Below are 14,150 nucleotides of genomic sequence, written 5' to 3' on the forward strand. Positions count from 1 at the left end.
TCCTTCTGTCTGCGTGTCTTCCTTTCTCCTAACCCTGGGGCTTATGCTTCTATTGAATGTCCTTATTAATCCCCAATGCTGCTTCATTAAATAAATAAACCCTTCTAACAAAGATATCCTAACAGTCAGCCAGGTGGTGGTGGTGCATGTCTTTAATCCCAGCACTCGGGAGGCAGAGGCAGGTGGATTTCCATGAGTTCAAGGCCAGCATGGTCTACAAACCGATTTCCAGGAGAGCCAGGGCTATACAGAGAAACCCTGTCTCAAAAAACAAGCAATCAATCAAACAAAAAGATACCCTAACACTCAATAGTTCATTAAGATGGAAGGTAATTTTTTCTCACAAAACAATCTGCACTCCAGGTAGGCCGAGGGCTCGCCATACTGTCATCCAAGGACCTTTGCTTTGCCTTTCCTTTCCATCATCCTCAAGAGTGAGGTCTTCGTCTGCAAGGTCTAGACAGAGCATCTCCTGGGTCTCAAGAAAAATAAAAAAAAATATTGACAAGACATTCTCATTCCTTAAGGACCACATCGTTTCTGCTTACAAAATTTGTTATGAAGAACTTTCTCACATTCCCCACCCCAACAGCAAAGAAGAAAGCAAGAATGGAGTTTTGGACAATGTCGTTATATAAATCTACATGTGACCCAAACGTCACCATGTAGAAAGCCTTCATTTATACTAAGTGGTTAATAAGTGGTTGGGCTTGAGAGATGGCTCAGCAGTTATGAGCACTGGCTGCTCTTGCAGAGGACCCTGGTTTGTTTCCCAACCCCTACTGATCCAGCAGCCCACGACTGTCTGTGATTCCAGTTCCAGGGGATCTCACACCTTCTTCTGGCCTCTATGAGCAACCGACAAGCATGTGGTACACAAACACACATGCAGGCAAAACACTCACACACATAAAAAAATAAAAATAAATAAAACCAGAATCAGCAGGATTGAACCCATAGAGGACACAAGGACGCATGATCCCTTCAAACAATGGAGCCTACCTTTAAAAGAGCCTGCTTTGTTTGTTTTTCTCAACAAGGTGCTTCAGAGGCAGTCAGCAGCAGGTGTTTATGCAATGGTTTAGAAAACGCTTTGTGCTTAAACAATGCCTTAGATTTGCAAAGGACCATTTCTGTTATGTATTACCTAACTGGATGTTGAAAATGTTCCTCATTGAAGAAACCGAGTCTCAGAGGGGTGGAGAATTTTGGACAAAGTCATATGACGCATTAAACTGTGAAGGTGGGATTGAAACCCATCTCTCGAGTTCAAGCCCAGTACTGTGTAGAGCAAAATTCTGCTGTGGGACTCACATTCTGGGAGACTAATTGGACACCCTCCCAGGTATCAGACGTCACCTGCTCACTGGGCTTGGCTCTTCCAGTCTCCTTGGGATTCAGATGCCGTTACTATGACACCAAGATCCGTGTGCACAATGATTATTCTGGTTATTTCTGGCTGTCCCCCTACTGTGTGCCAGGCTCTGAGCTGTTGTGCACTTTATGCGTAGGTGACCTAGTCCTCACACTGACCCGCTAAAGCAGACGTTATTATGCCTGTCTGGCAAAGAAGGAAACTGAGGCCGCTAAGTACCTTCCCAAATGCACAGCAGGACGAACCAGGACATGAACTCCAGTCAACCTGCTACGTGTGTGTGTGTGTGTGTGTGTGTGTGTGTGTGTGTGTGTGGCCTCGATGAAGGGGGTCTGTTGCTTGGGTCTCAGGAAAGAACACGCAGGCAATGATTGGTTATCCCAAGCTGAAAGCAAGAGCTAATCATTTAGCTTACACCAAACTCTTCATCTTCTCTTAGATGTCCCAGAAACTGAATTTGTATAGAGTTTTCGTCATGACGTCCCCCAACAGATATGTTTCCACTATACCCATAGATATTATTATGTCTGATATGGGATTCCCCTCTGCATACTGTGAATGTGTTTTGTTACCCTTAAGAGTCTTCTTAATGTTCAGAGAATGTGTCCCTTTTACAGATGGGGAAACTGAGACACAGGCAAGGAAAATAACTTGCCAGTCATATTAGGGCTAATTCTGGGAAAGTCGATCTGCTCCTTTGATTCTCCAGACCTCAGATCCTGGACCAAGAGCCCACCACACCTCCTGTCCAAGCATCCTTCCAGTGGGTAAACAGAGGGACAGATCTCAGCTGGCTCTGTGCCGCCTCGGCTAGAACTGACCCTTCTCCCAACTCCATTCCCACCTAGCTGGGCGAGCTTGCAAGGCAGGCCCAGCCTGTCCTGAGCTGCAAGATGTATTCATCAATTTGATGAGGATGTTAAAGCTTTCTCTTTGCAACTAATTATGGCCTGATTTATAGGCCTGGCCTTGGTTTGATAGAGCTCTCCTCATGACAGGGATGAATGCGGTACTGGCATGGACCCCTTCATCTCTTCCATTTCTCTCCCTTCCTCCCTCCTCCTTCCTCGCTCCCTCCCACATCTCCTGCCTCCTGCCTCTGCTCTCAGTTCCCACAGGAGCACCCTAATGACACAATGACAAGTTGGTGAAGCATAGCTCCCTCTCAGTTGCGTCTGCCTTTGACACTACCATCCCTCCTGGATGCTCTGACATGGGCAGATGGGTGCTGGACCAGTGGAGCTTGGTGCCAAGGCTGGAAACAAAGCATCTTCCCAGCATCTTCCATGAACACTTAAAGCGCTATTGAGATGAACAAACTGAACTGAGGATGGATAGAGGGCTCCAGGTAAGGTTCTTTCCTATTATTTTCAGATAGGGAAACTAAGGCAGGGAGAGGATTTGACTGCAGTTTCACACGGAGAACAATAAAGGGAAGTGGGTTAGTGTCCTGGAACCCAGCTCCAGCACCTTCCTGTGGCCAAAGTCATCTTACTACTGTCTGGGGAAATGCCTTCCTCCAGATGTTTTTCCTTGTGTGTGTGTGGGGGGGGGGGGTGAGGGGGAAGAGTCCCCAGCATGCACTGGTTTCCCAAGGCAGCTAGTTTTCACCAAATTTCAGGCCTCATAGAAGAGATGAGGAACAAACCCAAACTGTTACGCACTTACCCTCCTTGGAGTTGAAGGGCATTATGAAGGCACTCCACAGCCAAGTGCATCTGAAATCCCAGCACTTAGGAGATGGTGGCAAGGAGAATGAGGTTGTGCCCAGCTACACAGTAAGTCTGAGGACAGCTGGAGATACCTAAGCCCCTGTTTGAAACACAGCAATAACAAAACAAAGCAACTCAAAAATCCTTACTCCACAGGATCAGCAGGAAGCTCCCGATGGGGGTCTTAGTACTCAAGTACGGTAAGTGTTCCTCGAGACAAGCGGTGGTCTGGAAGCTCCTGACTACACCGTTCCCAGTTCGACCTGGAAGCCCTCGTGCAGTATGTCTACATTCATCTCCACGAAGCACTAGCCCAAACCTAAGTCAAGTACTGACATTAAACCAGGCCTGAACGCGAGCCTAAAGAGAATGTCCCAGGCCTAATTTTGACCCCAGTCTGAACGTGAACATAATTCAAAATCCAAATAAGACTGAATCCCAGACCCTGCCCTACCCTGAATGTAAACATTAACCTTAACCTTAATCTTTATTTCAGTTCGGTGGTTCTCAACCTTCCTCGGAAAATACCAGATAAAGACTAAAGATAGTTCTGGTTCTTACATGCAAGGAATCCTTTATATCCCCCCACTGAGTACAGAGAGCCAGCAGCTTTTGATGGTGCCAAGATCATGTGCAGTTTTGATAAGAAGGTGCAAAGGGAGAGGATCAACCCACATGCTAAGGGCTCAGTAGTAAACTCTTCAAAGATTTATTTGTTTGCTTATTATTTTCTGTGTCTGAGGTGTGCCTACATGTGTGTACGCATCAAGTGCCTATCTGGTACCTGTGGAGACCAGAAGAGGGCATTAGATCCCTAAAACTAATTACAGATGGTTATGAGTCACCACGTGGATGCTCGTAACCAAACCCACATCCTCTGGAAGAGCAGCCAATGCTCTTAACCTCAGAGCTGTCTCTCTAGCCCCAGAAAACATTCAAAACTCCAAGCCCTAAAGAGAGAGGGAGTAGAAGGTGGCAGGAAATAAGCAAGTGGTTAAGACCACGTATAGAGGGGGCTGGAGAGATGGCTCAGCAGCTACAAGCACTGACTGCTCTTCCAGAAGACCTAAGTTCAATTCCCAGCACCCATGTGGCAGCTCACAACTGTCTGTAACCCCAGTTCCTGGGGATCTGACATCTTCATACCCATGCACATAAAATAAATTTAAATAAATTATTTTTTAAAAAGGCCACATATAGAGTTAAGACTTGGAGGATGAAGAGGTGAAAATGGACGATTTGTGAAAGAGTCTGGCCTCCTTCCATATTTCCATACAGTTCATCTTCTATCTGGGGACACGGTTTAGGTAGAACCTAGAGTCTTATGTTTACACAGGCCTCGGCACTGAAGGGTCTGGGAGTATGGCTCAGGAGTTGAATACCACCTACTATGTCCAGGACTCCGTGTTCAATCTTTAGCACAAGAAGAAAAGCAGGGGGAGAGAAAGAAGAGAAAGAAAAAGAAAGGAGGAGGTGAGAGGAAAGAAAGGAAGGGAAAGGCAAGGAGTGTGGGGTGAGCAGAAGGGGTGATGGGTGACCCAGCGTAAAAAGGAGATCATGGGGAAGTCAGAAAGTCAGTGAATCCTGAAGTTCTAGGGTGCTATACAAAATGGACACAGTGGTCAAATACAGAGCCCTGAGCAAAGGTCAGAAAGGTTTATGGGGTTGGAGAGATGACTTCCAGGAAGAGCACTTGCTGCCCTTGCAAATGACCACAGCTTGGTTCCCAGCACCCACTTTGAGTGGCTCACAACTGCCTTTAGCTCCAGCTCCAAAGGGTCCAACATTCTCTTCTGGCCTCCAAGGAAATTCCACCCACTCACAGACACACACATGCACATAAGTAAAAATAAAACAAATCTCTGGGGCTGGAGAGATGGCTTAGCAGTTAAGAGCACTGACTGCTCTTCCAGAGATCCTGAGTTCAATTCCCAGCAACCACATGGTGGCTCACAACCACCTATAATGAGATCTGGTGCCCTCTTCTGGCCTACATGCAGGATACTGTATAAATAAATAAATAAATAAATAAATCATAAAAAAACCAAATCTCTGGAGAGATGGCTCAGTGGTTGAGAGCACGTGCTGCTATTGCAAAATACCCTGGCATGGTTTCCAGCGCCCACACTGCAGCTGGCAGTCAGCCATAACTCCAGTTCCAGTCTTGTTGCCTCCGCAGGGAGGCATGGGATGTACACACGCAGGCCAAACACTCATACACATAAAGTCAAAATTAAGAAGAAGACTTTAATGTCATCTTTGATGCAGACTCTATTAAGTCAAAGCTCATGATTTCCCCATCTGGAAGTTAAGAAGGCTGGGCCAGAGCTCAAAGTCCCCTCGACTTTGATACTCTAGAATCTTTTTGTCTTCCCTCATCAAAGCCACTGTGTGCATAGCTCTTTCTTCTTCCCTCCTCCTTCTGTTTATGTGAAGCATCCTGGCTCTTCCCTCTGTGCACTTACTTTTTGTTGCACTGGACTTGCTCTCCGGCATGGAGGAGTACCTATTTTCTCCCCTTGGACACAGAAGCCTCTGAAAAATGCAAACAGCGTGCAACTCCCAGCCCTTGGTTCCTCTGCCGCCTGGAGAGGCTCCCTGAGTTCCCCAGACAGGAATGCCTATATTGTCATGTGGCCTCCCCTTAGGGTTTAGAAGTTGCCCTTGCCCCGCCCTGTCCTGTCCTGTCCCCGATTCTAGAGCTGCCTGGCCAGAAGCGGAGGATACCAGGAGTCCCCCACAGGTGCGCATCAGCCCCACTCAACTGCACCCCGCCCGCCAGCCGCTCAAAGGATGATGTCGGTGTTGAAGGTCCCAGTTGTAAGAAGTCCATAAAAAGCTCCTTCACAGTACAATGTCCCCTCAGCAGCAAGACAGCATTTCTGCAAACTCTCCAAAAGAAAAATTTTAAAAACCCAAGAATAAATATTAGTGAAGACAAAATGCAGGGCAGAGGAAGTGGTCTGAGAGAGGCTGGGATCTTTCATGTCATGAAAAGCATCGCCCTGCCAAATCCGCACCCATCCCACCCGTCCCGAGCCACGTTCTGCCTCTCCCTCACATGGAAACGTGATAGTGAAGTTACAGTCATCGGCTCAGACTTTCTTCAGATGGGAAAAAATTAAACCACAAACAGCTGCCTGCGAGCCAGACTCCAGCTCAGACCAGGAGTCTTGATGACCTCATCCGTTTCCAAGCAGGGACTCTCTTCTCTACAGCCAGCAAGGCTGCTAGCATTTCTACTGATGAACTGTGCAAGGGTCCTTGAGAAACGAGAAGGCTGCCTGCGTGGGGCTTCAAGCCTGAGCCACACATGGAGGGGCATGGAAACATCTATGTGAGAGGCCTCTCCCCCAACCTCCGCTCTACCTGCTTTAATGAGCCCTTTTGCTCACGGAAACAAAAGACATTCCTAAATTAAAGACTTGTTACCTTCCATGTTGGTCCAAGTGGAGAAACCACTTGCCTCTCGCAAGTGGATGTATCAGAACCTGTCCACGGGAGTTTAATTAAACAGTTCGAGAAAGCTGGAGGACCACAACGTGGCAGAGGACCTGGGGGGGTTAAAGGGTTCAAAATTTCTGCAGGATCAGGACTAGAGAGGAAGTCTCAGAGCCAATAGAACAAACCTGCCACATTGCAGATGAGGGACCCACAGTCCAGAGGAGGGAGGGTGTGTCTCACCAAGTTAACAGCAGAATTCTGTTAACAGAGGATTCTGACCTCCTGACTCAGTCCTGGGCCAGCTACAGAAAAGTCCAGTCACTGAACAGCAAACTTTGCCAGGCTGGCAAGTTCTCTGGGGATCATCCTGACTTCCAAATGCATGGAATCTCCAGTGAGTTGCTGCAGCGAGGCATGAATTGGCAGGACGAGGGGTGGGTGAGCACAAGACACAGGGGAAGTCTTCTGGCTTTGGGAGGCTTCCTTTACTTCGGGCTTAGTAAACAACTAAAATTTGGCTTAGTGGGGCTCAGCGATTAAAAGCACATGTTGCTCTTGCAGAGGACCTGAGTTCAGTTCCCAGGACCTACGCAGTAACTCATAGTATACAGTGATATTTTATTTATGTTTTAATAAGTAAAGCTTGCCTGAAGATCAGAGGGTAACACTAAGCCACTAGAGTTCAGGCAATTGTGTCACACACCTTTAATCCCAGGATTTGGGAGAGAGAGGAAGATTGATCTCTGTGAGTTCAAGGCCACCCTGGCAGGGGTAAGACTTCTCTAGTGGCTTGGCTATTTTGCTTTTCTTATCTTCAGCTTGAACCCCAGTATCTGTCTCTGGGTTTTTATTAAGCATTCTACAATAACCACTGGCAACTCTAGTTCTGGGAGATCTGATGTCCTCTTCTGGCCTCCATGGACTCTTGCACACACATGGTATACATACATATACTCAGGAGCACACACATACATAAAATAAGTAAGCTCCGGTTGTATACAATCTAAATAACATAAAATTCACCATCTTCACCGCTTAAACTTTTTTTGCTTTTGTTTTTGTTTTTTGAGACAACCTGTCCTGGAACTCACTCTGTAGACCAGACCGGCCTTGAACTCACAGATCCGCCTGCCTCTGCCTTCTCAGTGCAGGGATTAAATTGTGTGTCACCACCCAGCTCATTTAAACTTTTACTACATGTATTTACTTATTGTAGAGGGGGCATGCATGCCACAGCACACATGTGGACATAAGAGGACAGCTTGCAGGAGTTGCTTCTCTCTCCCCACTGTGTGGATCCTGGGCTCTAACTCAGGTTATCTGGCTTGGCAGCAGGTACTTTGACCCCTGAGCCTCCTCTCCCATCCCCTAAGCCCTTTGAAGAATGGTTGGTTAGTTAATATTAATACATTAATGATATTTCATTAGTGACATAGTCATTAAACAACACCTCCTATGTCTCATCTCTTGACACCTCCTAGAAACCAGTACTGCGTTTGTTGTGTCTCAAGGAATTTTACTCCTCATATCAGCGGCTCCACACAGCACTTATCTTTCATAATAGTTTACTACGTTTAAGAGCGTCCTCTAGTTTTATCCGTGTTGCAACAGCGTGTATCAGAACTTCCTCCAGACTGCCCTTCCAAAGGATCGTGGTTCCGTTCTCAGCACCCACACTGCACTCGCCACTGGCTGTAATTCTGGTTCCAGGTGATTCAGAGCCCTCTTCTGGCCTCTGTGAGGACTACAAACATACCTGCAGGCAAAACAGTCCCACACATAAACTTTTTAAATTAATTTTAAAAGCACATTGAATGGCTAAACGTTGGTTTAGTGTATCGTTTATTTGTTTGTTTGCTTGCATATCTTTTTGTTTGTTTTTGAGTCAGGGCTTCTCTGTGTAACCCTGGCTGTCCTGGAACTTGTTTTGTAGACCGGGCAAAACTCAAACTCAGAGATCCACTTGCCTCTGCCTCCTGGGTGCTGAGATTAAAGGTGTACACTATCATGTCTGGCTATTTATTTTAAGATAGGGCCTCATGTAACTCAGATTGATCTCAAGCTCATGGTATAGCTGAGGATGGCCTTGAACTCTTGATCCTCTCGTCTCTGCTTCCAGATACTGAGATTACAAGCAGGTACCACCATGCCCATCTAAATGCCATTGCTGTATGATTCTCTTTATACCCTAAAATCCTCAGCATGGGTTAAGAGCTATCTCTTCTATTTGGTAGGATATCTTCAAACAAGAGCCTGCCTTTCCCTAATGTTTGGGAATTTGCAAAGCAAGGACAAGTCCATGCGCTCTCCTATTCTATGAGCGCAAAATTTTTATCAAGGACCTTGCTCGATGACAAGTCTTAGATCACAGTTTCTCAGATATGGCATCGTTTTGATGGTCTCTGCTAGATAAGCCTTTGGTACCAAGGCCTTTCAGTGCATCCTATGATGTTCATAGGAGATTTCAGCAACATTTCTGGCCTCCCGATTGTGACGACTAAAATGCCTCCAGCGACACTAGATATCCCTGCAGTCAGGGTGGGTAAAAGGCAAAGGAAGCTGAGATTCACTGGCTGTGGCAGAAGCTTGAGGAGAAGCAATTCTGCTTTTTCTCGCCTTGTGGGAATGGCAGAGATTTTGCTGGCAGAGAGGGTCTGTATGTTCAGCAGATCAGGGGTTGATGAGCAACATGCCTGTACTCCTTGGGTCTCACTGAATGGAAACAAGGAAGATTTCCTATGAGTGAATTCTTGCTTTGAAGAAACTCTTCCTGCCAGATCGCTGGGGTGATAGAAAGGAGGATGAGGTCATGCCTCGTGAGAAATTACTGGAAAAAGCAATTAATTCCCACTGTTCAGACAGGGTCTACTAGTACTTTGAACTTGGGGTCAAGTACATAAAAGGTCCTCTGGTTGGATCCTGACTGGCTTAGAAAGGGAAGTCCAGAGACTGAGTGGCTTTTTTAATGTTACACAGAATATCAAAGATGAAACCAGGACTTGAACCAGCTTGGCCCTGACCATAGGAAAGACGGAAGGGAGTACATGGTCTAATCCAGTGTCCTCTCTTGCTGAAGGATCAGATAAAGTAGAGAGAGGCAAGAGGTGTCTGTGGGTGACCCTTTCCTTGGGGTGAAATGAAGGAGACTCTTCTTTGCCATAGAGTATTTTCCAAGATGCTTTGGGGTTGCAGGCTTCTGAGCCCACTATCTCACTTTCTCATTGTTGTGGACTGGTATGTTATCAACTTATGCACTCGGTCAGCTAAGGAAATGGGAGCCAGGGAGAGCCTGAGGCCATCAGGAAAAGGCTGGCAGAAAACCAAACAGAAAAGGCAAGCATCCTGGGGATAAACCTGCTGACTGAACTGCTGTGAAGTAGGAAGGAAGAAAAGGAAGACTCAAGGCAGGGAGAGAATTGGAGAGAAAAAAACAGGAAAGACAGAAAGATCCACAGCAGATATAGGTTTATCTTCCTTCTCCAGTGAAGCCAGAGGATATCAGTCCTCAACATCTACAGAGCTTGAAACAGGGTCTCTTTATTTTTGTTTTCCCAATGAGTATGCCAAGTTAGCCTAATATTTGTTTCTCCTACTCCTGCCCATCTCCCTGGGGGAGCACCAGGGTTGTAGACCCCTAAAATACCTCACTCTATTTTACTTGAATTCTGGGGATTTGAACTCAGGTCCTTGCCTTTGCATGGCAAGCGCTTTTACCCACTGCTCCATCTCTCCAGCCCCAGATATGTTATTACCAAGTGTGCTTTTCTTCTCTTAGCCTCCCAAGAGCTAATCATGCAAACCAAATAGTCTTCAGACTTATTCGTGATTAGATAAAGAATCAAATCTTCAAGAGTGATTTACTGTGTGTCTTCAGAAAAGTCACTCAACCATACTGAGCAGTGAGGCCTCCCTCTTATTTAAAGGAAAAAAATGCAGATATTACTGCAGGGCTCTGAGGAGAGGCCTCATTGTCTAACTCACTGGAAGTGCTAAAGAGCTGCTCTTTCATCTGGAACTACCTGGGGAGAGATTTTCTTACCAGGAGCTTTTACATCCTCATTCATTTGAATTGGTGTTCTGGGAACCAGGCAGGGAACAGGTATTTTTATCTTACTTTAATGGATAAGGAGTAGCTGTAACTAGTAAAAAAAAAAAAAAAAAAAAAAATGGATCTCTCCTTCCCTGCACTCCTCTGAGAACCCCAGGAAAGTCCGGGCTATTCTTTGAGTGGGATTCAGAGAAAGGGGCCAGATTTTGAGGAAAGGGAACCTTGCTCTTTCAAGAACAACAAACAAAAGCAAATAAAGGTTCATTCCAGACTTCTCATTGGGGAGGAACCAAAACAGGAATTAAAAACGAGTTTCAAGCCAGGATGTGATGACGCTCGCCTTTAATCCCAGCACTGGAGGCAGAGGCAGGTGGATCTCTGTAAATTAAAGGCCAGCCTGGTCTACAGAGTGAGTTCCAGGACAGGCTTCAAAGCTACACAGAGAAACCCTGTCTCCAAAACAAAACAAAAACACGCGTGGAGTAGGGGGTGGGGTGGGGTGGGGATCTCAGGCTGTGGCTCAATCTTAAAGTTCCCAGCCTTGGCTTTCAGTAAAGAACTGAGCTTCCTCCCCTCCTCTGTTTTCTGGTCCTGGTTTCTTTTTCCCCAGGCCTCCTCTGCATTCCCACTCAACTTGCAGCAGTGAGGGGTGGGGGACGACACGGGACGACAACAATTATTTATATCCTTCTCCACAACCCACATCCTCCAGGGGGCCAGCTCAAATTACACCTGCCCTTATGAATCTTTCCTTTACTTTGTTATTAGATCCCCAAATTTGTCGACAAGAACAAGTCCCGCCACCCAGAAAGACAGCAGTAAATTAGGAGTGAGTTATCCACCCTGCCTAACGTGCATGCGCACGTGTAGCTTACCGCCACGAGGGTACAGTAACGAGAGGTCCCAGTGCACCGCCTTGGGCTCTGAAATTCTCAATTTTCAGGAAGCAGTTTTTTGTAGAGTTGTAGTGACTGATTTTGGGCGGGTGTTAAGAATTAGTGGGCTCTTTTACTGTGCCGCGCACAGTCCCGGCCCTTTGCCCACCTTTTAAGAACAAGGACTGAATTGGAGGGTGCAACTCAATGAATAAACGCTTCATTCGGGGGCCACCCTGGGCTATCGCTGTCCTAGATCTTTGTTTTATTTTTCGTTTGTTCTTCCTCTCTGTTTTGAATTCCAGTGTAGAACAGTCTCCAGGCAAGAAGCCTCCAATATGCAAAAAAGAAAGAGGAATTCCAAGTTCAAATCCAGGAACAGGATTAGAGAAAGGAAGGGCCAACTCTTAAGTCAGGTGGAGCCGTCCATCCTCAGGGAGAACACAGTCTCCAAGCAATAAAAGGATGTCTTCTCTCTGTCCTAAGTAACACTCGGAATTTCTCTCCGGATCAACCACGAAGAGTTTTCACCTGTTCTTGCAGAACCTGACTGGGCTAGGTTCCCACAACCCAGAAAAGCTCCGAGTGCAGGGAAGGAGAATCCAGGCCTAGAGTCCCTCCACCCTGTTGCTGCACAGGGGCATGGAGAAAGTGGTGTGAGGACAGAGGAGAGACTGGCGAAAATCAAAGCCAAAGGCAGCATCTGGGAACCTGAAGCCTTTGGCGCGCGGCGGCAGCCGCTAGGGTGCAGCTGTGGGCTGATGTGGGGTCCGCGCCAGGGGCGGAGCCGCGCAGGGGGATGAGCTGGCAGTGATGGCGAGGAGGTTCGGTGTTGTGTTTCTACTGTAACTATAATTAGGCGGATTCTGTGTTTATTTAGGCTGAGAGCTCTAAGATAAATGACAGCTTCGAAGATGCTTTTCAGCACTTCATAAATCACCCACCGGCCCGGGCAGTTTGCTTGTGTCTTGTCTCAGTTCTCGCTCCGTGCCCTGCCGGTCCCCCCATTCACCTCGGAAGAGGGCACAGCCTGGACGACCCAGGAGCCCGCGCCACAAAGGGCAGGGGGCAAAGGGGAAGGTGGTGTCTGTCCTTCTCTAAGCTCTCGGCGCCCCGGAATCAGTGCCCAGCAGCTGCTTGGAAAGCTGTCAGGAAAAGCTTCCTCCCGAGGTGGTCCCGAGGCCCAGTGGGGACGGGTTGACGGGCAGGCCTGCCCTCCTCTGGGAGAATATGGTCTCTAATCGGCTCTAACTCTTCCCACTGCCTCTCTGACAGAGCTGGAGATTTACGGGAGACGCTGAAGAAATATTTATAGTACAAGGAACCGTCCTTTCCCCTTCTATGCCTGTCTGCATCTCCTGGGGCTGAGATGGAAGGGCCCGCGTCTTTTCCCATTGGAGAGCACATTCTGGGATGGTGCTTCCCAGCGGGGGTTTGAAATTCCTTGGCTGTCTGAAAGAGCAAAGATACTGAGGGTAGTTCATCTCTCATACCTAGGCCTAGAGCAGCTCATTCCACTTAGCAGGAAGGGAAACGAGCCTGTGGGGTTTAGACTTGAAGCTTGCAAAATGGGCAGATTGCAAAGGCATCTCCCTAGCAGAACAGCGAACACATTCCTGTCTGGACCAGGCAACTTTCCTGGTAGATGTTTCCAATCCTAGCTGTGACTAACAGGGTCCAAGTTAGACCGCAGAGGCAATGGTACGGTTTCTAAGTGTTTGACTGTGAATTAGGAGACTTCCATTCAAATCTTAGCTCCTCTCACAGCAGGAATGAGTATTCTCTCAGTCTATGGACTTTGGTTTCTCTTCTCCTAGAAGGAGATGTCAGGCATAGTGATCTATCTAGATCTGTAATTCCAGCCCTGAGAAACTGAAGCAAAAGAATTGTGAGTTCAAACCCAGCCTGGGCTACCTAAAGGGATGCTGTGGTCGAGGACAAGGAAGATGAGGCACTTTCGAGGATAGTTTCACTTCTGGCATTCCCACGCCAGGTTCTGCCCTAGAAGGCACGCAGACTTTTGGAAATGTGGCTGTGTTTCTGGCATTGATCGTGGTTACGGTTTCACAATTGCATACCTGTCCCTAGACTCATCAACTGTGTACATTAAACATCTAAAGTTTTTTGTATGTCAAGTACACCCCCAAACAAGGCAGTTTGTTTTTTAAATGCATGCACAGGCTGGAGAGAGGGCTCGGTTAGTAAAGTGTCCAGTGTGCAAGCATGAAGGCCTGAGCTCAGACTCCCTGCACCTACATAAAAGCCAAACAGCAACCAGCGTCTGTAACCCCAGTACTGGAGAGTGGAGACAGGTGGGATTTACTAGCCAGCCTGTCTAGTCAAACTGCTGACCTCCGAGAGAAGAGAAAGACCCAATATAACCTCTGATTTACACACACACATAAGCACACACGTGCAGATGCACCCACACTTGCACACACCCACACAAATACACATGTGGCACACACAAGCACACGTGTGCAGGTACACCCACACAAACACATACATGCAACATACATACACGAGAAGGAAATAAATGTGTGTACCGTGTGAACATTGGGCAATGTGTTAATGATTTCACAAATTGAATTTAGAAAATGTATTGTCGCACTCATTCCTAAACGATGCCCTATCACTGAGAAATGAGTTATGTCATACTCGAAACGACGGCATGTTATCGGCTGTCCTCAGCCCCT

The sequence above is a fragment of the Arvicola amphibius genome, chromosome 4 (genome assembly GCF_903992535.2).
Source record: "Arvicola amphibius chromosome 4, mArvAmp1.2, whole genome shotgun sequence".
Taxonomy (NCBI): Eukaryota; Metazoa; Chordata; class Mammalia; order Rodentia; family Cricetidae; genus Arvicola; species Arvicola amphibius.